The sequence below is a fragment of the Chrysochloris asiatica genome, unplaced genomic scaffold (genome assembly GCF_000296735.1).
Source record: "Chrysochloris asiatica unplaced genomic scaffold, ChrAsi1.0 scaffold00009, whole genome shotgun sequence".
Lineage (NCBI taxonomy): Eukaryota > Metazoa > Chordata > Mammalia > Afrosoricida > Chrysochloridae > Chrysochloris > Chrysochloris asiatica.
Window position 1 is genome coordinate 25,859,419 of NW_006408527.1, and position 11,297 is coordinate 25,870,715.

The following is an 11,297-nucleotide window of genomic DNA, read 5'->3' on the forward strand; positions in this document are numbered from 1 at the left end:
GGTTATGAGTTAGAACCAACTTTATGACACTTAACAACAACAACAACTGTCAAGTTGGTTCCAACGCCTAGCCACCTTGTATAGGGTTTCTAAGGAGCAGCAGGTGGGTTTGAACTGCAGACATACATATACATACATATATTATGTATGTAATTAAGTATTATTTGATTCACATGTAAGCACTGTCCACAAAGTCAGTGGTTTGAGCTCTTCAGCTGCTCTGCAGGAGAAAAATGAGGCTTCTACACCTGCAAAGATTTAAAAACTTTGAAATCCTTATACAGGGTTGATATATATATATATATATATATATATTTATACACACACACACACACATACAGAGAGAGAGTTGGCATTGTTTTAGGTGCCTTCCAGTTGATTCATAATGACCTCAGGCACTACAAATCTAAACACTTCCCAGTTCTGTGCTATCTTCACAATTGTTACTATGTTTGATTCCATTTTTCAGTCATGTGTCAATCCATCTCGTTGGGGGTCTTCCTCTTTCTCACTGACCCTCCACTTTATGAAACACAATGTCCTTTTGTAGGACTGGTCCCTTCTGATAATATGTCCAAAGTATAAGAGACAAAGTCTAGTCATTCTGGTTTCTAAGGAATATACTGTCTACACGTCTTCCAACACAAATTTGTTTGTTCTTCTGGTAGTCCATGGTACTTCTAACATTCTTCTGCAACACCATAACTCATGCATCAATTATTCTAGGCCTTCCTTATTAATTGTTCAACTTGTATGTATTATATATACTAGGGTGAGTCTAAAATTATCCACAATCTGGCTGTAGAATTTATTCTAATCAACTTTTAGAAAAGACAAACACATCATTTTTTGACATAATATCCGTGCTATCAATACACTTTTGTTATTTGTCAACAAGCTTTCCTACTCCCTTATTCAAAACTATTTTAGGCTGTGCTATGACATGAATGCACTGCTGTCTTCACTTCTTCTTCACTTGTTTGTCCTCATAGGTTTGTTTTCAGGGAACTAAACAGGTGACAGTCCAATGGAGCAAGAGTGGGGCTATAGGGAAAACTCCTGAACATGTCAAAATGAATATTTTGCAGAGTGTCAACTGTGGACAGAAGTGTGCAGACATGTATTGTCATGCAAGATCACAATACCTTTGGATGAAAGTCTAAGTTTAATCCAAAGTTTAGGCTTCGGTTATTTAGTGATCATTTCATTGTAAAGAGCGCTGTTGATTTTTGAATCTTTTACCTGATGGTGTTCCGATACTGGCCTTGAGAATCCCAGAAAACTATAAGTATCTATTTTCCAGCTGATGGTTGAGTTTTAAACTTTTTTTGGTCAGTGATTGAGGATGTTTACATTCTATATTTTGCCGTTTACTCTCAGAAATGAATCCATGTCTTGTCACCAGTAAAAAAAATTTTTAAAGAAACTTTTACCTTCCTTTGAATATCAGTCCAAATTTTGTTTGCAGATGTCCAAATGCTTCTGCTTACACTTTTCTGTGAATTGTTTAGGTACACATCTTACACAAAGTTTTCGAAACCCAACTCTGTTGTGAAATATTTTATAGGAAGAGCCATGGCTGATTTGCCACATAATCCACTGTCACTCATCTATTTGACAGAATCGTTTCATATGCATGCTTACTGTTGTCACCTGTCATGGATGTGGATGGGCGTTTTAATGTAATGGGAGTGCAGCCCATTTTTTAACTCCCCATTGTGTGTGTGTGTGTGTGTGTGTGTGTGTGTATAGTTACAGTTATAAGTTGTTGTCCAGGCTGGAACTTTTCAGAAGTAGATCACCAGAACTGTGTTCTGAGGAATTTCTGGATGTCTTTGAACTTTTCAGTTAATAATTGAGCACTTAATCATTTGTGTGCTGTATAAATTTATTATTGAATAATTTTAGATTTACAGAAAAGTAGCAAGATCAGTACAGAAAATTCCTATGTTCCCATCACCCTGTTTCTCCTCTTGCTAATATCTTTCAGTACTATGGTAAATTTGTTGCAACAACTAAGGAAGCAATATTGATATTATTATTAGATTCCATACCTTATTTAAGGAGATCTGGTAGCATAGTGGTTACGAGTTGGGTTGCTAACCTCAAGGTTTGCAGTTCAAAACTACCAGCTGTTCAATGGGAGAAAGATGAGGCTTTCTGCTTCTGTAAAGATTCTGTAAAGCCTTAGAAACCCTGTATTAGGTCACTATGAGTTGGAACCAACTCCATGGCATATCATCACCACTGGTGATACCTTATTTGAATCTCCTTAATTTTTACCTAAGTTCTTCCTCTGTTCCAAGATCTTGTGCAGACTATGACTGTACATTTAAGTACCATATTGCTTCGTGGCATTACCAGAGGGGAGTAAGGGACACAGACTGCCCCAGGTGCTACTGCTAAAGGGCTAACACCAATATGACTATAAATGTTTGTATAGAGTTTCAGTCAAAATTTATTATTTTTAACAAAAATATTTCTGTAGCTGCTTATAAGAGTCCTGGTGTGGCAATGTAAGATAAGAACTGCTAACAACATGTTTGATACTTCAAACCCACCAGCTGCTCCTTGGAAACCCTGTACAGGGTCACTATGAGTCGGAACCAACTTAATGGCACTTAACAACATGTTAATTATAACAAAAACACTTTTGCTTAGTCTACTTTACATATATCAATATACCTACAAGGACTCTTGGTGTGGCCTTGTAGAATCAATATTGGACTGTGAACCACAAAGTCAGCAGTTCAAATCCACCAGCTGCTCCATGGAAACCATATACAGAGTTGCTATGAGTCAGAACAGATTAGATGGCACTTAACAACAAGAAGACAAAGCTAAAAGTCTATGTGAACTTTTTTTTTTTTTTTGAACCTTCTAATGTACTAATTAAGGAGCTCTGGTAATATAGTGGTTACAAATCGGGCTGTGAACCCTAAGGTCAGCAAATCGACACTACCAGCTGTTCTGTGGGAGAAGGATGAGGCTTTCTGCTCCCGAAAAGATTACAGCCTCGGAAACCGTGTATAGGGTCACTATGAGTAGGAACCAACTCCACAGCACATAACAACAACAACAACAATGTACTAATTGAGGACCTCTGGTAGCGTAGTGCTTACGAATCGGGCTGCTAACCGCAAGGTCAGCAGTTCGAAACTACCAGCTGTTCCACGGGAGAAAGATGAGGCTTTCCACTCCTGTAAAGATTTACAGCCTCGGAAACCCTGTACAGTGGCTTCGCTAGGAGACGGAACTGCCTCCACGGCTCATAACCACCACCACCAATGTACTAATTGGAATCCTAGTGTGGCGCTGTAGACTAATGGGTCAGACTGCAAAGATGTTTGAACTGCAGGGTCAGTGCTTCAAGCTCACCAGCTGCTCCTTGGAAACCCTATACAAGATCACTATGGGTCGGAATCGACTCAATGGCACGTAACAACAACAATGTACTAATTAAGGAGCTCTGGTAGTGTAGCAGTTACGAGTCGGGCTGCTAACCTCAATGTCAGCAGTTCAAAACTAACAGCCATTCCATGGGAGAAAGATGAGGTTTTTCTGCTCTCATAAAGATTTACAGTATTAGAAACTCTATACAGGGTCACTATGAGTAGGAACTGACTCGACGACACAAAACAACAACCAATCAATGTACTAATTGCAATCACATGGGTTTGTCTGCACATTATGAGCACACACTGCTGTTTTTGTTACTGCTGGAATTTAGTTTTACATATTGTCAAGTTTTCTAGTGTTTTAGCTACAATATTGTGGCAATTAGTATTTGTTAACCTGTATAAATAGCATTTTTGAGAATGCAGTAGTCATTAAAGAAAAAGGAGAAACATTTTTTAAAGGCTTCCTTTTAATTATCTTGCAATTCAATACGACAAGATGTTACAAAAGAATTTTGTTGTTAGTATTCATATAATTTAGGAAATATTACACTTAAGCAATTTACCATTGTGTTAATCACATGTTTTTCCATGAGAAAAATTGATAATAAACATTATCAAGTATGAGAAGTTGTCTACTCGGGGTAGAGGGGTAATGGCATGTGTTACCACAGGGGTGGCACTAATCCTAGTGACATTATTGCTTTGGGATCTCTCTGCAACTCTTTTTCAGATTTTCTTTGTTTATTGCCTTGTCGGCTTGAGGAATACTGTTTAGGCATTGTAGTGTGGCAAATTACTGCCTATGGTTCTTGTAGCCGTACTGTCTTTGTAAATTTCCACCACAGGACTTTTTGCTGATGTGCCTGAGTAAGAGAAGGTAGGAGAAAATGCTGGTATGATTATGTGATTCACTTGTGAGCAGTTAACAACATTAATTGTGAATGCAAAAACCTGGAACTCTTAGCATATATAAAATGAGCCATTTCAGAGGCAGGAATGGGAGATCTCGCTACCACAAAAGAATCGCCAGGATTGGAGTGAGGTCTTTGACACCAGAACCCCTGTGCTTTGAAACAGAAAGCTGTGACAGAGGAGCACCAGCGGCAGAACCCAGAGCCAGAGCATGGGACAAAGTGGTGAGTTTCCCAGTCTAAAGAGCAACTAAAGCATGCAGAGTGTACTTTGCTCAGGAGGTTCCCAATGCAAGTGGGATGCCTCCAGGCACTTAACTTGGGAGGGTAGGTTTGCTGAATCACACTATGACTTAATGGTAAAGTGGTGCACCCTTTGTTCACTTACTAGCAGCCCTAAAAGAGCTTTATAGCATTACTGTTGTGGGGCAGAACCAGGTCAAGGAACTGAGGGCCAGAAAGAGGTCTGCCTGAGGGCTCAGTAGTGGAAAAGCTGTTCTGAACTGTGCTCTGAACATTTCTGACCCTGAAATAAAACCTATTAACTTACCTACAAAGCTGGTAACTGTGATGCAGTGTCTGGGATTTGTGTGGCCATTGAAATAAATTATCAAATCCTGCATGCATAGAAAGTGCTGTGGGATGGATTGTTTGGTGTTTAGAATTACTCTAAATTTGGATTTTTCTGATGTTTTTCTCTGGTTAGAAAAGGGATTTAGATTTTTGGAAACAAAAACAGAATCAGGTGCTATACTGTCTCATCTTATATCCAGGCTAACCTGTTGCTGTTAAACTGAGTCATGACAACCTTGTCATTATGAGTCAGTATCAACTAGAAGGCAATAGGTTACCTCAAGGGTACAGACCACTAAAGAAACTTTTCACCACTGATAATTTTAACGTGGATCACCTGGTTGATTAAAAGCACGTTTCTCTCCTGTGTTTTCTTCTGTCTCCCTATACACAGCTGATACTTAAGGAGTAGAGCATTTTTTCACCTCGAGAGGTCATTTTTAGTTTCTAATAACAGAAATATTACTCCATAGTTTGAATGACCCATAGTTTATTCAATTATTTCCATATTCCAGCTTTTCAAAGTTAAAAGTAATGCTGAAAATGAGGCTTCAGTGAATAGCATCTTTGTATGTATGAATATTTGATAACATCCATAGGATAACTTTATAGTTTTGTAGGGTCAAATTATTGGGGAAAAGTGATGTATACATTTTCTCTTTTGGTATGATGGTGTCTTTAAAAAAAAGACTAAAAAATTACATTCCTTTGAGAGCTCTTGAGTATACATTTAAATTAATATCTTTCCAAAAAAGAATATTTTCCTCACATGATTTTTAAAAAAAAAAACTTTATTCATTCTAATAGCTAGAATGTCATATTGTCATTTATTTTTGCTAAGTCAAATATATTTGTATGTGTGATGTGAGGGAGAAACCTAACCACACTATTTTGAAAAAATAGAGATTTGTCTCAACACTATTTAACATTTTATCTTTACTCATTAATTGAAAATACCACATTTAATATGAATTAACTTGACATTTATACAACTGATCTATAAGGAAATAAGTTAAAAAGATACATTGCTTCTAGGGTTCCAGTTCATAAATGCATGGGTTATTCCCAAACAAAACATGTGTCAACAGGTGTTTGCAATCACTAGAGGACTGTAGACAAATTATCCCAGTAATACAGTTAATTTAGTTCCATTATAGAGAGAACATTGGCTTCATAGGATAAACACTAGACTGTGAACCACACTGTCCAGTGGTTCCCACCCTATAGCAGAAAGAAGCTTTCTGCTCCCACAAAGATTTTTAAAGCCTCAGAAACTTTATAAATGGTCACTATGTGGCAGATCCTACTTAATGACACTTCCTAACAACAATTGTTTTGTTAGAGTGCTTTCTAAAAAAAAAAAAAAAAAAAAAGATATCTTTTGTGTCACGGGAAAAGAAACAATTTTGAGGTAAGGTAACATATCAAAGTTCTGAAGTACATAAAAGCATTAATATTTTCCATAAAACTATGAAATTTTAAAGAAAACTCAAGTGGAAATCTTTCCAAATCATTGACCTTAAAGATTAAATCAAGACATTATAGATGTCAGTTCAGAAGATTATGACAATATTAAGGATTTCATAGGGGCAATCTGGATATACTTTCTTGAAGGACACAGGAAAATCAAAAGAACTTACACTATGAAGAAGGTTTGTTTTGTTTTTGTAACTTCATGACTTTTTAAAAATATTAAATCACTAATATTTTAACCCAAAAGTTGCAAATTAGTTTTACACACAACTGAAACACAAGTGACTTTTAGGACAGTATATACATGCTTACATAAACTGAAATATTGATACATTTAAACCATTTCCATTTAACATCAAAAGTTCTGAAATACATAAAAGCATGAATACTTTCTATAAAACTAAAATCAGAACAACAATTTGTTACAAGCATACAAAACATCAAGTGCTTTCTTGGACTTTCAAGTTACCTCTTTAAAACACAATTTTGTTTCTGTATATAGTCCTTCTACAATAATTATCAGGATGGTTTGACTTTTTCAAGAGGTTTTACTTTCCAGATACATTATAAGCTCAACAAAATGAACCAAATAGTTATGCAATATAATTATGTCATAACAACTTCATTGCACATAATGCTTTAAAGTAGGTTTGGGTGAAGTACTCAAACACTTTGGTGTACATTCCTCATGGATTTCTATTAGAGTGAATAGAAATTGTAAGTCCGTCCAGTCCCCTTTTTGCTTTAAAATGGAAAGTCTTCGGTTAAAGTTCTATATTTTGGGTATTTATTATTAATTAAAATGGTCCCCAAACCAACAAATGATACTGATGTATTACTAGTTCACAAGCTTCATTAATCTGTTTTCTGATGCGGTGCGAGGCTATACTATTATAACATTCCATTGCTAGTTGTCCATGTTTCATGTATAAGCAGAGAAATCACTAAGTTGAGTCAATATTATGGTTAATCTTGTGTCAAGATCTAAACTGTACAGTAATTTTCAGTAACTATAGATACTGTTCCATAGTATTTGTGATTATGACTGAAAAGATACAGAGAAAGTCAATATTAGACAGTATTAACTATAGTAAGCTATCCGGTGATGCTTATTTAAAAGCCCCAAACCTGTTATATGTATAAGAGAAACTGTTGCAAATATATAAAATAGCAGATATACAAGGAGAACAGCAAACATATTAGCACAGAAGAACAACCATACATAACAAGGCGCACCCCAAGCAGAAACATATATTAGCAGTCAAAGGGTTAGTCTTGCATACAAATAAAGCTTTTCTCTTTTGTGGCCTTGGCAAACAGCCTTAGAGATGTAAAATAACATTCTGTAGCAGCTGATAAGGAAACTAAGGAGCACTCACCAGTGGTACAGAGAACTTGAACAAATAGATACAAGAATAGAGGGCCACTACTTTAATGCAAAAGGTCTAGAACAGAACTGTAAACTCAGTGTAATACTAAGAAAACACTAGAACTTGATACTAGTTTCAGTAGAGTGACGAAAAGGTGCTAAGTCGAGTTATTTACAGATACCATGGTTTTACAGTACCTCTTAAGTCTGTAATTTCATTTTCAGATTTTCCATTAAAACTAACTGAATGGAAATATCTAGAAATTATATTTAAGCAATTCAGCTAGAAGAGTTTTTATAACTAAGGGATAAATATGGCTGTCTACATAATTAATTACAGCTTAGCGACAATCTTCAACATCAGAAACCACTGTAGTTAATGGTGTCTGACTTGTTTGGACTTTTTTTAGTTTCATTTTCTCCATGGTTCAAACACATCATGAGCATAAGGAAATATCCAACTTTAATGAATCAATAACTCAACTGCACATAGCAACTGAAAGACTCACACACAGGATGACACGTCTACACATGCCTCTCAAGTTCAAGTACTCAGTAAAAACACTAATACTTGGAGCCTCTGAGTAAAATTCTAACTTTTATACATCTGAAATTTTAAGAACTATCTAGAAAACCTGGTTTAACTAGCAGAAGAGGAAAGGAGACTGACTATAAAATTTTGTCAACACTTAAGTGAACTGCACTTAAGGCCAGAAAATTGCTGTGGTTTTTGTTGTTGTTGTTTTCCTAAAAGAAAGGCAGTCTTCATTTTTTGGACTTCCGAAGCTTGATTTACAATAACTATAAACATCACTGGTTTTGAAGGTTATAGAAAAATTCTTAGAAAAAATAACTTCAAACTTGATTCACACTATTGAAATAAATAGCATCCAATATTAATAATTGGTTCTTCAGTAAGAAATAGAATTCTTGACGCATCGGAGGCACTCTAATGAGAGCCAGATAGTAGCAGAATGGCTGTTCCTTTTGGCTTAGGCACCTGAACCCTTCCAGAACCCGTGATACCACGAACGCGGCTGAGGCGAGGGTTGTCTGGGTTGAGACTCACCTGATCCTAAGGGCTCAGGCGCGTTCCTAGTCTCTTGGGTCAGATTTCTTGTCATTAAGTGCAGTTGTGTTGGTTCTGACTCATAGAGACCCTGTATAGGGTATCCGAGGAGTGACTGGTGGGTTTGAACCACCGATCTTTTGGTTCCTGCAGCGCCACACCAGGGCTCCGGGCCCATCTTGTTGTTGTGTTGTTAAGTGCCGTCGAGTCGGTTCCGACCCATAGAGACCCTGTAAAGGGTTTCCGAGGGTGTAAATCTTTACGGGAGTAGAAAGCCTTATCTTTCTCCCGCGGAGCGGCTGGTAGTTTCGAACTGCTGACCTTAAGGTTCGCAGCCCGATTCATAACTACTACGTAATCGCCTGCCCAACTGCGGTCTTTTTCCCTATGTGTCTCCTCCTGCAACCCGGCTGGCCAGATCATTTGCCACTCACGCCGTCCTTTTCATTCCGTTTATACCTCTGCCTAGAGTCCTGGTGCGGCGCTGTGGGCTAATGCGCTGGACTGTAAAACTGGTTTGAAGCACAAGATCGGAGGTTCAAGCGCACCAGCCGTTCCTCGGCAACCGTATACAGGGTCGCTATGGGTCGGAACCGACTCGACCGCACTTAATAACAACAAATATCTTTGCCTACCTTCATTCACAGTTCTCACTGAAGCGTGTAACCTGTGTATTGTTCTAAATGGGTAACTTTCAAAATGCCACTTATCAATACTGAATTCTTGAACTTTCCTAAAGAAATTTTAAAAGCCACAAACATCAAGCAATTTTCCCCTTACTTTCATGAGTTGTGTGATTTTTATTAGCCGTTTTCGCTGTTTGTGATAATCCATTTCCCTCATCTCAAATACATTCTTGTTAAATGCTGTTGAGTCCATTCCAGCTCATATCAACTGCATATAGGGTTTCTGAAGCTTTAAATCTTCGCAGGAGCCGAAAACTTCCCCTTTTTTCTGCGGAACGGCTGGCAGAGGAAAGGCTGGTACGTTCAGCCTTGGACCTTGTGGTTTTCAGTCCAGCGCTTATTGTTAAGCGTCTACGAAGCGGTTTTGACTCATAAAGCGGCTGGTGAGCTTGAACAGCCGACCGTGAGGTTCAAACTAACTTTTCAGTTCAGCACATCAACCTGTAACACCATACCAGAATACAGTTTTAATAAAAATAAAATTGAGCTTGGTTAAATTCCTGTAACTTTCAAAAATAATTTTTTTTGTAAATTAAGAATTGAAAACTAAATACAAGATATACTTGTAAAGAAGGAGAAAGGTGAAGCTTTCTGCTCCTGCAAAGATTTAAAGCCTCAGAAACCCTATACTGGGTCCCCATGAATGGAACAGACTCAAGGAGCTTTAACAATACTTGTAAAATATACCTCAGGGCATTGAACCTAGTCATTTAACAAAATGTATCATTTTGTAATTTGGTAATGACATGATTTTAAAGAAATTTTACATATGTCAAATTGAGATGCTATAAGAAAATTAAGAAAGTCAAAAAAGGTATCTAGCCATTTTGTTGTTCAGTGAACAGCTGCTAAGGTTCTTTCTGAGCTCCTGGATTCTTTCTGAAGTGGCTGGGCAAGAAATGAGTGATGGATTGGCTCCAAGTAAAAGTACAGTATATGTATCCAACCTGCCCTTTTCCCTGACAATGACTTACACTGGATACTTACCAAGTATGGCTAAGTTGTAAAGGTTACTGTAATGAAAGATAAAGACACCAGGAAGAGTAAAGGGGTGGAGCTTATTTTATTTTTGGGTAAAGATTCTGCACAAAACTACAAGATCAATATACAACAAAGTTATTTAGTACAGTGGTAAAAACAAGCATTGCTACTGACAATGAAAAAGCAGCTGATTTCATCCAAAGACAATGCTACTTTGATATATCTAAGTGTTAAGAATATGGGAAAAAATGGTCACTTAAGGTATGCCTGTCCCAAAAATATGCTTGGAAAATGTAAGCCTCCAAAGAAGAGGGGGAAAAGAAAAAGCAAATTTCTGAACCAGAAAAACAAATTGAGGAGGTAGAAGAAAGTGATGATGAAAGGGAAGATCTTGTTCTTGACAATCTCAGTCAAGCCATAGCTTTCCAGCAAGGCTAAAATGAAGAAGAAAAATGGAAGCCCAGCTCAGGGAACCCCTCAACATCAGATGATTCAAGACGTCCACAGATAAAGAAAAGCATATATTGCAGTGAGGAGGAAGAATTTAGAGATTACAGTTAATATTTATGATGGATATACCTTTTTTTTTTTTTTTTAAATCTTAGAGTACCAAGTTCAGTGGGGAATAAAGATTACTTCTAGAACTTTGAGCATAAGAACACTTGTTACCAAATGGTTTTCCTATGAACTATTTTGTAGTAGCAATTGAAAAACATTTTAAGTATGTTTCTATCTCATCTTTGCAGAGTAATTGTTGTTTTTGTTAGGTGCCATCAAATTGGTAGAGACCCATAGTGACTTTACACACAGCAGAATGAAACACTGCCTGACCCT

At 37.1% G+C, this 11,297-nt stretch overlaps 1 pseudogene; it reads left to right on the forward strand.

Annotated features, from left to right (window-relative positions):
- The first annotated feature begins 10,381 nt into the window (after window positions 1–10,381).
- On the forward strand, window positions 10,382–11,024 carry LOC102820179 (annotated as a pseudogene).
- The last annotated feature ends 273 nt before the right edge of the window (window positions 11,025–11,297 follow it).